The following is a 13,680-nucleotide window of genomic DNA, read 5'->3' on the forward strand; positions in this document are numbered from 1 at the left end:
CCTTTTGCTTCCCAGCCGTGAGGTTGTGATTTAAGCAGACTTTGATGCTGGCTTTGCAGGAGGAGGGGCAGCAGCCCAGGTGTGCAGCTAGAGCACGCTGGCAGGTCATTTCAAACACAGCTGTTTGCACAATGCGCAAAGCTGGAAGCAGCAGCATCTCAATTGCTTTCCCCTCTCTCTGCTTAGCAAGTGCGCTTTCCTTTGCATTTCAGCTGTGCCAAGTGGGCACACTCGGCTAGTTACCCCAAATGAGCTGACAAACAGTAACACACTAAACTGTTTATTGCGCTGCATTTGATCACGAGCATATACCAATAATCGTTTGTTGGCTGCAAAGGGAGCGGCACTGCAAAACAAACCAGGCTCTCTTAAATAAAAAAGCAGTTGCTGGAAAAAAGGGGGGAAAGGGGAGTTTGTTATGAGGCTTTTTGCAGTGCCCTGATCCCTAGGAAAGTTGCCTTAGTCTGAACCACAGGAGGACTCCAGAATCCATCTTGTTCCCACCTGCTCTGCCCAACATCAGGTGTTCACACAAGTTGCATCCAAAAAAAAAAAAAAAAGATACTTTCAACTATTATAACTGGCAGAATGTATGTTTCTCTGGTAAATACATAAGTCCAAGTTATCATAATAATAAAATAATGGTTTTAATCTCATAGAATCATAGAATGGTTTGGGTTGGAAGGCACCTTTCAAGGTCATCTAGTCCAACCCCTGTGCAATGAGCAGGGACATCTTCAACTCGATCAGGTTGCTCAGAGCCCCATCCAACCTGACCTTGAATGTTTCCAGGGATGGGGAATCTACCACCTCTCTGGGCAACCTGTGCCAGTGTTCCATTATCCTCATCGTAAAAAAATTTCTTCCTTATATCTTGTCTGAATCTACCCTGTTTTAGTTTAAAACCATTACTCCTTGTCCTATCGCTACAGGCCCTACTAAAAAGCCTGCCGCCAATCTCACAAGTTCATAGTTCTTAAATATTTTCTAGTTGGAGACAAGGTCCCATAGGTGTATTCCTCTTAGCTATTTTCTGCAAATATCCTCAAAGCTGTCTACGGACTGCTGCTGAAAAGCATGGATCTGAAGTGGCTGTGCAATACACACAGGCCGTGCTCCCAAGGCACAACTCCTGTCTTTCATTTCTACCCTCAGAAACCACGCTCATTCCAGCATCCAGCAGCTCATGTCCTTACCCAGTGAGCGGAACTCTGCTACCTTAACTTTACTTTGCACTGTTATGAACTGCAGCAGTAACAGGCATCAGAAGTTAACATTAAATAAATCACATCTTCAGAAAGGAAAAAACAAATGAAGCAGCTGTTGCATTTTTAAACTTCCCATAATCACAAATAAATATTTCAGTTAATGAATGTGTCTGTGATATCAAAAAGATGCCAGGTTTGTTAGGTAATACGTATCTATTTTTAAATGTTATAATTTATTATTTTTTCAGCTTTGTACTTCTCTCTGATCTCCCAAGCAACTAGTTTTGAAAGCTTTGTATTTTCAAATCGTTCCCTTTCTACTAAAAGAAAAAAAAGAAACCACAACTTTTTCACAATATAATTCCACAATGTTTTGTTGTTGCTTTTGAGATTCTTTTTTCTCACTTCACAATTTTCATTTGCCATGAAAACAAGAAACTAAGACACTTCCAAATTTAACATGCACATATATATGTGTTTAACTTTATATAATCTCATCCTCCCATCATCTTCATTTTGCACTGACTAAAACAAACTACTTATCCACTTGCCATTCCAAGAAAATGTAAGCTCATTAATGAGGATACAGCGCTCACGACGGAATACAGCCTCAGGCACCGGTGGGCAAGAAAAGGCCCATCCTTTAGAAGAAGGAAATGAGCAGACTTCAGGAACGTTCCCACAGCGTTTTACTAACGCGTAAATCTTCCTGTTGCAACTGCTGTTAATTCACAGTCTGCTGTAAGGAATCTGTCTAAAATCAGAGGATTCAGTGTTACAATTTCTTCTCACTACAAGAAAATGCTTTGAAGAAAATGATGACTATTGTCATAACACTATGAAACCCAATAAAAATGCATGTATCTAATATTATTGGAAACTTTTATATTCTTATAAAATATTCTCCCCATATTTATTTGACATTATTTTATATTAATGCATAAAGGGAAAGATTCTTCAGTTCTGAGGGATATTAAAGCTGGGCAGGCTATGCGGGCACTGCACTGTTTTGTTCATCTCATCGGTTACATATGGGCATACAAGGAAAAGGAAGACATGACCTGCCTGAAAGAAAACAAACATGTAAGGTGAAACTGAGAACGTTTTTTTTTTTTGTTCCTAGCGGTGAATCCACCAGATAGCACTCTACCTATTGGTCATATGTTCTGCCTCTGATTTCTGTAATTAAACACAGGCCAGACAACACAAGTGTAAATATTATGAGCTACCTATTAACATCTAACTATGCAGTACCTCTGACACCTCCCTTAAGAAAGGAGAAGCAAGTCTTTCCTGTTGCAAGAGTATCTGTTTACACCAGTTTAGCCAAGGAAAAGTGTTTTACTGCCAGTTATCAAAGCAAACTGCTAGGGAATGGAGGCTGCAAACACAGCCAAGTGCACACAGACTTTCGTGTCAGAAGCGTTGATTCTTCTCCCTCTTTCTCATCCCAGTCAGGATTTCCACCCTCTGCTTAGGAAGAGTGTATTTCTTGTTCCCAGAGCAATAATGGCAATTTCTATGCAGCAAGGCAGAGTCTAGAAAGAACTCAAAATAAGGCCAGACAGGGGAAAACCAAATTCTGATATGAGAAGTCAGAGAAAGGTTGAGCATCTCTGTGATGGACATCTCTGCAGCACTGCTCTGCTCAGCTCCGATGAAGGATCTCCACGCCTCCCCTGCTGTCAGCTGGAAAAGGCTTTCTTGCGGTTTAAGGAGGCTGAAAGTAACAGCCTCAGTAAAAAATGCCAGTGGGCATGAGCATGATAACGGGAAGAAAAAGAAAGGAATAAAACCTCTCTCTATTTCAAGCTAATGCCACCGGTCTGAAATCCCACATGCAGAAGTTGAAAAGAAAAAAGAAAAAAAGCTCAGGCTGAGAGTCATCTTTAACAAAACCTAGGAAATTTGAATCATCTGTTTGCATCACATTTCATCACACTAATAAAGCCAACCGGGTTATAGTATCTTCTAGAGGCTGAAGATTTTCCTACCATTTCCCAAGAGAACTGAAGGCACACAAATCCTTCCAGAGAGTAAATCTGTCGAGAGACAGAAAGCATGCCATGAACGAAGCAAATTCTTTATTACTCAAACATCATCGGTTTTGTTCTAATGAAATAAATAGTTCAATAATTAGCTATTCAAAACCTGCAACAGATCCCAGTTCTCACAGTTTGCCTCTAGCCTCAGCTTCCATTTGTACTACCATCTGATTACTCCTACTATCAAGTTATATTTAAATCTTTCAATAGTTCCATAAACATGCAAAGCTCTTTAGAAGAAAAATTCCATGTTTTCAAAGACATGCTGAAGTAAGTTACATGTAAAAAGAAATTCAGGGGTAGAAAATTGTCCTATAAAACTAAGCACAGGCTTGTTTTATAGCAACTCATTCCAGAATCCATTGCAATGGACAAGACCAAGATCAATATCCCATCAGTGAAAACTGCCTGGGCACTTGGTGAATGTTATAACCCTATGCTGCTGCTGACACACGAGCACCGTCTTGGAGACTGCCTCACTCCTTTCCCAGAATCTGTCGTAGAAAGCCACACCCCTGTAAAAACCATCTCCAATCAGTTAATTATCACACTTTATAGAGAATCTTACAATTATTCAGCACTTCACATGCCCAGCATAATTCAACAGAAACTCCAGGATCTTTACTGCTACAACATGACCCTTTTACTTCCTTTTCTGTATTTATTTAATTTTGTAGCTTCACTATCAAGAAACTGCCTATCTTACTATGTTACAGCATGTATCTTGGAAGGTTTAAATTTTCTGTCCCAACCTATTCCCTCATAGCTCTACTCAGCGGCATCTGAAGGTTTTAATGCAGCAATAACGACCCTCTGCACAGAGCCGCCCCTCTCCCACACCCCTTACACTTTAAACTGACATAGGGAAAGGAAGAATTATCACTGCTTTGCAGATGTCAAACTGAAAATGAAGTGAGAAGTCTTACATTTTAAGAAACAAGGGGGAATGGTTAGGGAAGTAATAGGAAACTTGCTTTCATTTACTGAGGTATCTGTATGCTCCATGGCTAAGCCAGAGACCTGAAAACAAAACTGAAGCCAAGAACAGCAACGCCACTGAGCTCCAACCCCTCACCGACAATCGTGCTCAGAGGCTCTGGGGCAGGGGGTTCACAGCATGTTCACTGAGCTGGAAAACATAGGCAAGCATACTATGGAATAACCAGTCTGAAATACAATATTAATATAAAATCAGGAGGAAATGCAAGAGGTCTGTTAGAGGATGAGAAGCCTGACATTAATTTAGAAATGGCATGGAAGTGAAAAGGTTAAGAAAACTTAGAGGTATAACAGGGAAATCTGGTCTTTGAACAGAAGAGTTATCAAGTCTCTACAATGTATTTCCAGGTCCACATCTAAAATACCGGAAAAACTCTTTGCTACATATGACAAAAAAGATCGCAGTAATTTCAGACACCAGCAACACAAATTATAGACCTGAAAGAGAAAGAACTACAGTGACACCCGAGAACTCAATAGAGGAAAAATCTGTAGAAGGATATAAAGAAATTAACAGATAATATGGAGGAAAAGAAGGAACTAGTGAGATTAAGAGCTAGAAAATGTTTGCTGACATCATGACAAGACCTGTAATTTAAAACATAACTAGGCAAAACACTAGCAAATGTACAGTAATTAAATAACTGGCTAAGAAACAGAGACACACTGATTGATCAAATACATCTTTCCATGCTTTGTGATTTCTGAGGGCCAATTTCATCCCAAACATTTCCTTTCAATCAAGTTGTACCAAGGATTAATTTGTCTCTGTAATTCCATATGACTCTGGTGATTACCTTCTTTCTGGGAAAAGAAGAAACACTTTACGGAAGATTTGAAAATCATTGGAAAAACAGCGTTACCCTTCTGGCACAGTCTGTAAGCAGAGGGGAGAGCTTGCTCAGTAGGTATCCTCGGACATGAAGGAGCAAATATATTAAAACTGACCTTTTCTGAAAGCACCTAGAACTCTGGGCCACTTGATTTGACTTTAAAACTTGAGGCTCCAACGCCCAGGAGTTATTGCTTGGGAATAGCATGAAACAGCATTAAAAACCTTCACACTATACATATAATACATTTTTTGCAGGCAGCACATTTATGGGAAAAGGCACCCCGTGCCTCACATCGCCATGCCATCATCAACAAGAGCTACACGGGGGAGCTGCCCTTAGGCAGCCGCACAGCGACACCGGAGGGAGCGAATTCTCCGTCTTTGTCCTGACTCCTGGGAAGGAGCTGGTGGGAACTGCAGCTCTGACGCTCAAGACGAGCAGTGGCTCAGACAGTTCCTCCCAAAGGGCTGGAGAGACCTGGGGTGAAGACCCAGGATGGCCAGGACTCCTTCCAGGGGCAGGTGGATTACAGCTGCCCTTCCACGGGAGACAGATCCACCAGCTGTAGGCTCACCCAGCACCTCCCTGGTGTGGAACAGCACAGCACCGGCATAGAGGAAGCCCCGTATCTGCCGCAGGAGCAGCGGCTGTAGCACAAGAGCCTTTTTCTTCCCGGCCACAGGCTCTGCCGAAGCTATGCAGCTCCCTCTGTTGAAATCAAAGTTTATTCATCAGGATTTTTTTTTTTTTTTTTTGAAGTTTCACGTCAAAGTTCGGAACTGGCTATTCTTGATTGCAGCATACAAAACAGCGCATAATTAATGCAGTGATTCTCAAATTGCAGTCTGTAGATTGCTCTAACAACATTGGCTCTTTTCCAGATGACCAACAGAGCTGCTACTACCATAAAGGTGGAATTTATCCAAATTGAATGCAGGGTTTAAGTAACAGCACTGGTGCCCAACCCAGCACTTGCTATGGAGATGCTCAACAGGTTCTTTTAAAGAGATTAAAAAAGCAGGTCACAGAAAGCCGTCCTTAAAATCACACAATCCATTTCTATTTTTTTTTTCTTTTCGAAGAAAATTTCCGCTTTCCTTGAATCATTTTTCTTATTTCAAAGGTCCATTTCTGTGTGTTTTGGCAACAAAATTAAATACCCCAATATTTCTCAGAAAATAACTATTTTTTAAAAAGATAGTTTTCAGCAATTTTCAACATTTTTGATCCACAACAGTTGGAACCCAGGTTAGTGGGGGTGGGAATTAAGGCATTAAGAAAAAGTATTTTGTCTGAAATGCCCATAGGAACAATTTATCCTAGTTCTAAGCAGTAAGAACTTGGTTGGGTCTTATGCATAATGCAGGGCCCACAAATTCAATTCCTGCTGTAAATGCTGTAATTCTGATTGAATTAGGTCAAGCATTTTACAGAGGGGCAACAAGGAAGGAAGAGAGGGAAGACAAAAATTCCAACTAAATGTGATTTTAAAGTTGTCAATAATAAAGCTAGAAAAAAATCCTCATAAACTGCCCATGTGGTTATTGACCATTACTAACATTTCAATTGCAAGAGATTCTGAATCAGAAGTCAACTGAGTTCAACTTCTGTTGACCAGAGTTTCACAGGGGACTGACGAATCGTTTCTGACTCACTGGAGAAATCCTGTTCTCACCTAGAGATAAGCACACACCGTTATCAAGTTGTCCCATACATTCTCTGACAAACTGTACTTCTTGAGTCTCTTAGTATACCACATTTTTCATTTTTTAAATAATTTGTGTAATTATTCTCTAAATACAGTTTTTCATCATTGTTTCTTAAGGAAAGAGAAACAGATATATCATTCCTGTTTCCATGTGTATCATACCTCTACTCAATAAACACTTGTTCCAAATTTAAAAGCAGTTTTGGCCACAACATCACACTGAGAGCTCACGCTGAGCTCTCACAACCACTTTGGTAAATCCTTCTCTACAAGCATGGCCTCTGTTTTCCATTCCCAGCTATGCAGCTTTGCAGTGAGACATGTGTTCAGCTGTACTCTTCTTCACAATTTAGATAATTTGTTGCATATCAGTCATCTCTTCTTCATTGTTACTACTCTTCTATTGCTATGTTAAAAACTAAAAAGTAATTTTGTGTTTTATTTTTCCCCAAATTTCAATTATGTCAACACTTTTACTTAAATCAACTAATAGTAACTCTTGAAAATGATGTTTGATGAAATCTATTTTTTCAGAAATTATTCTAAATTACTATTGTTACTACTGTACCCATAAGTTCTCATGATGGAGGTAAGCAAGCTCCATACAAACAGAAAACAAAAGTTAGTGGCTTCCCCAGCAGGTTTACAGAGTTCTGTACCTTTGGGGTTGACAGGTGAAATGGTATATGGGTAAACGGACAGAGACAGATCTATACAGCGGAAAGAGTGGTTATCATGAGAGGCACTGATCTCAAAACACCAGCTGTTGATGAAGGAAAGGTTAATGGAAGGTCTCGAGAAAGAATAAATAAGACATTTACCAGTAAAAGGAACAGCTTGAAAGAAGACTCCACACACCTTGGAAATCCAACAGAGTCAGAAAGCCAAAGGAAAATGACATTTCCAAGGAGAAGACATCTGCCATTGCACGCACGCAGCGGTGGGGAGGGAGATGGTGCCTCGCTGCAGAGAAAACATTGAACTCTTTGGATCAGAGGAAGCATCTCTGTTGGCTTTCCTTCTGCATTTCTGATACAAAATCCTGCTGGGCCAAGGCCACAGCCACTTTGCTTAGTAGAGAGAGACTTACTTCTAGTCTCTTCAAACTTAAAGCTGTTATCCTTGCCTTATCCTACTCTCCTTAGCAAAACTGTGTACTAAGCATAATGTGAAAGGATATTTAATCTCTGGTACTCGGATGTAATTATCCCTACTCTGTTGTGACAATGGACAAAGCTTTTCAGAGCTTTGTCTTTGGTTATCACAGAAGAATAGAAGACTAGGGGCAAAAAAAAAAAAAAAAATCAACAGATGGTTACTAATACTGACAGCCCTGAACCCTGAAAAATCATCAGTCATTCTCTGTAAGGATCATGGTGTTTGAATTGCATTTTAATTGCTTTGTGAGCTTCTGAAGGGCCTTTAGGACACATTTAAAGCTTTTCATATTATGTGGTTACACAGAGAAACAGTAAATATTATAAGATCAATGATAAAACTGGAAACATTGAAAAGGTATAGGGTTTGCATGTCTAATACATTATTTTCATAGTAGAGAAAGAATCTTCCCTCTTCCATCAGAATTTAACAGTTTACATAACCTTAGGCTCACATTTGTATTTTTAAACCTCCAACAATTGGATTAGAAATTAGACAAAACCTATTTTCCCCTCAATTATTAACTGGACATAAGGAGCGTTGGCTGCAGAACTCAGGAGAGCAGGCTTTCTCAAGCTCCGATGCTCTGTCAACCATTTTAAGCTCACAAAAAGCTTTTCTGGAGCTTGATGCTACTTTCCATTTTAGTAATCTTTACGCTTAATTAGTATAATTAATATTTACTCATACAATTAATAAATTCTTGCACAGTGATAGCGATAAAGGTGTCAGAATTGGGATCAGAGGCTAAAAAGATATAAGATACAGTCCCTGCCCCCAAAAGACAGCAATGTATCACAAAAGCCTGAAAAAACACTCGATGAAAGGCAAGAAAACCAGGATAAACAGAATGAACCCAGGGACAGAAACAAATAGAAAAACCAAATAACTTGATCCTGAAACTCATAAATGGTTTTGTTCTCATCTGAGCCCATCCTGGTTTTTGTCACTCCACTTAAAAGTCTCTGCTCCTAAGAAGAGCAAGACGCAGTGCAACTCCTGACCCACGCCATCCCTCATCAAAGAAGGTTTCTGTCTCTCAGAGAAGTCAGCCTGTACCTCGCATAGCATCTGTCTCCCTAGGCTAGCTTTCTCTCTGGTCTGCCTTAGTGTGATTATGCAAAACATGCAAACCAAGTTGCATTTTCCTCATTAAATAAAGTATGAATAAAAATACATTAACTCCCACCTATCAGGCTTCCAGAGATTGTTTTATTTCTTTTAAGTAGCCTTCGTGAGCTGTACTTCGCAAGATAGAAATTGGAACTCAGAATTGCCTGACTTCGTTTCGAAACCTTCAGCTATGCAGATCTATTTGCGTAAGAAAGACTTCTGACATTGATAAGAAGGCAACAGGCTCTTAAATTATTAGTATTACATTGCTCTGGAAAAGATACTGGAAATTCAATTATATGAGATATACAAGATAAATTTAAAAAAAAATCCATAACACAAGGTCATAAAGAGGAAGGAATTACTATCTCCCCTTAAAATAAAACCAAATCCAACAACTTGGTGACACATTCTGAAGAGAAAAGGTAAACAATTTCCATTTGCTCAAATCATTTTTTCCATCTGCAAAGATCCAAAGCTTTTTGCGTCCAAGCTAATAAAGTATTCAAACACCTCCTGACTCCTTCTCAAGGTCTAAATAATCTCACTTTTGTGATTCAGAGGTAAATTCAATGTTTACAGTATTCAATTAATCTCCAGACAGCTGACAGAGTTAATAACATCTCGGCTGGGCAAATGGAAAAAAAAAAAAAAAAAGATTAATACCAGCCACAGTTGCTTGTGTCATCAGCCTTTGCTGCAAAAATTGGGAGGTGGTTCCAGAGCAGTTTCTTACTTTGATGGCCATTTAGTCACATTGAGTAAGCAGAAATAGGCCCAGACAGCTGAAACAGCAGCACTGTTCACCCGCAGCCATCCTCTCCCTGCATTTCAGAGTGTGTCATCATCGCAGCAATGTCATGAGTAATTTTTTTTTTTTTTTTTTTTAAAGTGACATCTTCAACCAATTGAAAGTAAAAATCAGCCATGGCACTTGCCTTCCCTATTACAGCAGCAGTCACAGTGAGTGATCATTTAAAAATGAAAATCGTATGTTTAAATTAATGCTCAAAAAAATCAGCAAAGTATTTTTTTAAATAAAGCTTTTAACTGCTGACCTTTGAAACCAAGCCTATATAGAGGTTGTCTAGACAGGACAAAGAAAGAGAAACTGTGCATCAAGAGTGTGTGTTTGGCTGGCTGGGTTATAGCAAAAAAACAGTTTATTTCAGTAAATATCCATTAAGCCATTTATAGAGCCCTCTGAGTCTTGCACAAACAATACCCAGCGGATGTGCTCTGGTAATCTCATATAGGTTATGAAACAAGCAGTACCTCGATTCATACATTTGAAGAAACTTTGCAGAACAGCAGGCTTTAACACATTTCCTAGTCTTCTCTTCCAAAACATAACGGGAGTAGATTTTCTGCCGATTCCCCAATATTATGAGTGTAGTTATCGAAACAAATTTACAACACTGTTGCGACACATGTCTAAATACTGATAAAGGTTTATTTAATGCAATATTTGTTCTCTTATAACAGATATCCATTTGAAATACACCTAGAACACCAAACAAAGTACAGACAATAGAAAACAAAGACAAATCACCATATGAAGTACTAAAATCACCTCAATCTACTTCCTGCACCAAAGTTTTGACAGTAGTGATAGAAAAGTACATCAAATTAAACCCCAACAGATTTTGTTGCTACAGGTGAGAAAATCGAAAAAAGATGATACTCGAGTTAGACTTCACAATTTTTCACCTCAAGCATGCTAAAAGATAAATCTAATTTTTTTTTTTTTAAACATGATCAATTATAGATGATGCGTACAACGACAGAAGGTTCATTCAACCAAAGACCACTGACAGTGTGGTATATGTTATTGGTCTGCCTCAGCCCCTATGCTAGATATACCATTGTCAAACTTCATTGTGGTTACTTGAAGTGAAACAAATGCATTAAAACATGCTGCCATATTATGTTAAGAGATCTGAAGTTGTATAGTGTCATTCCATTACATCGCATCTTAAACTGATTTAAACTCTGTAATATAACATGACAAATTAGTAAACAAAGGATAACAAGCCTGTCTACCTGATGTCAAGTTAGGCTGCAAATTAAGATCATTGTATATAGAAGGAAACACCTTCCCTCTTTACTGACTGTTTAAGAGTGCTTTTCTGTGTACCTGGCCAAGGTATTGCCCTACCACTTGTATTTCTCATGACCTTCTAAGTGTATATTCCTATAGCAGCCCTGTAAGGCAAGTAGAATCATTTCCCATTTCATAGACAAGTGGTTAAGCAACAAAGAAAGCCTAAAGGATATATCCAAAGTCAAACAAAAACCATTTGTGAAAACTGTTTTCCCAGCCTCTGGCCAAGTCTTTAACCACAGGACAATCCTGTATTAAGTCTTAAGATGGCAAAAATCAGAAGTTACAGTAGGAAAGAATTTACTCAAAAGAATGAAAGCATCAAGGACGCAATAGTTGCTTTATTGCACATGCCACCCAGTTATGCACACATGTCCTTGGCCTCATGAGCAGCCAACTCCACCCTTCCCATCTGAGCCAGGCAGCTGTACTCTCACACAGGCGACAAGGTTTCAAGCCTTTTTTTTCAAGCGACCTGGGCAAAGACCACCAGATGCTGGAGACTATTTAGGGAAGGTATTGGTATATACTTCTTCCATAGCTATACGCTTCCTTAGGTATATGGTACTAGACACTGTCCATAAAAGAATAAAATAGAAAAAGTACTGCAGACAGACAGACCTATGGCTTGATCCAACACAGCTATTCCTATGATCCAGAGAAAGAGCTTCAGAAGACAAACATTAAGTTTAACAACAGAGAATAACTTATGCGTAGAAATGGAGACAGTGGCATACTGGTAAAATATGAGTGTAACAGTGACAGTAAATTCATGCCGGTAAAACAGATGCTAAAAGCTCGGTAATAAACCACTGGTGCTCACTGCCCTGGGCCTGGGCCTCGGGCAGATCTGTGTCAGGGACCTCCTCTCAGCCAGCACAGGCACTGCAACTCCAGCAGAAGGCTGCGGTTCAAGATCCACAAGAGCCCAAACTCAATGCCAACTGACAGTGACCCTCCCGAGGTGTTCCAGCACACAGGTTTTCCCAGAGGGGTAATGAAGGAAACATAACTGGCAAATACTCTTCCCTGGTATTCCAAGAACACAGCAGAGATGCTCTGAAAACTCACTGGAAAACCCAGAGTGGGATATGCTCCCTCCTGGGAACAAGCTTTTGCACTGTACTTGAACATCGTCATATCCCTGACTCTGTATTACACAGACCTGGCAGGTCTCCAAGGTGAAGCAGAGGACCGAGCTGGCAGCCACTGCTACGATCAGGCTGAAGGCTGCTGTACCTTAATCTGATTATGGGCAGAAAATAACATGCAGGCCTCTGTGTGGCATAGACTCACCTTTGACTCCTACAATGCAGGGCTGAGCGGTAGTGCAGCAGTATTTTGACAGACTGATCCACTGCTTGCAGACAAGAACATTATAAGTAGTACAAGCACAGTCCCACCGAGCGTGGGAATCGATCCCTTTCTCCGTTTCTTTTACCCCTTCGCTTGTAGCTGCCAGTTTTCTTCCATCTCCATTTTCTGTGGAGAAAGTCAGAGGAGTTAAATCAGTATGCAGGATAAGAAGACAAAGGCCAATCACCATAATTCCCACTAGAAGCCAGATAGGGAGACTTAGAGCCTAACAACGAGGGAAAAAACAGATTAAAAAGAAAAGCAATCTCCTCAAAGTGGAAGAATACTGTGCTGCAGAAGGCCAAAACAAGTGCTTGAAGCTGCATTTCAAATCCGTGGGTGGCTGTTATCTCACAACAGTGTTTTGAGAACAGAAAAGATTCTCCTCAAATTATTAAACTGATTTCAGGTGAAATCCTTCTGGCAGACCCGTGAGAAGCTGTTACACCCCACAGCAAATCTGTCCTCTCAGATGCGAGAGGAGAAACACAAGCACTCTCCACCCCAGCTGTGAGCAGGACTCGCGCACCAGCAACTTTTGGCACTTACCTCACTCCATGCCAAATTCAGACTGAAATTCAAAATCCAACTCCTCAGCGGCTTGGAAGCAAAAGCAGGAAGAGAGAGGGAAGAGACAGTCGGGCAAGAACTCGCACTACTGGAAAATCATCAGTCTGCCTTGAACTCTCTGAGCAAAATAGTTCCTCCAACTCAAGGACGTGCTTGGTGACTGCAGTCGGATGGCTCTGATGGTTGAGCCTCTGATGCACCAAACCTCGGCGTATGTGAAGATTGGCAAATTGAAGCCATTGACTTGATAAGCTTCAGTAAGGAGAACGCTGCATGTTTCAAAACCAAAAGGCAGCTCTAAGGCAAGTTCAGTCCCATTGTTCCATTTTCATCTGGACTGGAGCTTTAGTCTGGCCTCATCCAGTGACTCATGATCAGCATCTTTAAAATTCAATTAGAAAAAAAGATAAAGCTATAAGATAAGTACAGACATACTCAAAGCTGCAGTCTTTTCTATTTGATTTTTTTCAGCTAACAGTTTGGTCACTACAGAGTCAGACTACTTAAATAGGTTTTAAATCTTGCAGGCCTTTGAAGACTTTAGGTCACACAGACAACTGTAGCAGACTGAAAGTTTTGGCAG

The 13,680-nt window shown here is 40.1% G+C and overlaps 1 protein-coding gene across 1 annotated transcript in view; it reads right to left on the reverse strand.

Moving 5' to 3' along the window:
- The window catches only part of LOC148050110 (uncharacterized), a 187,480-nt gene extending 174,023 nt beyond the window's left edge, over positions 1–13,457 (reverse strand). The window contains exons 1-2 of the transcript XR_015701374.1: positions 13,077–13,457; positions 12,468–12,653 (exon numbers count right to left, since the gene is read on the reverse strand). The gene's annotated coding sequence lies outside the window, so the exon portion shown is untranslated. The remainder of the gene's footprint in view (positions 1–12,467; positions 12,654–13,076) is intronic.
- Between the last annotated feature and the right edge of the window lie 223 nt (positions 13,458–13,680).

Source organism: Nipponia nippon, unplaced genomic scaffold (genome assembly GCF_047370975.1).
Source record: "Nipponia nippon isolate SJK-2023a ecotype South Korea unplaced genomic scaffold, ASM4737097v1 scaffold_9, whole genome shotgun sequence".
In the NCBI taxonomy this organism is placed as follows: domain Eukaryota; kingdom Metazoa; phylum Chordata; class Aves; order Pelecaniformes; family Threskiornithidae; genus Nipponia; species Nipponia nippon.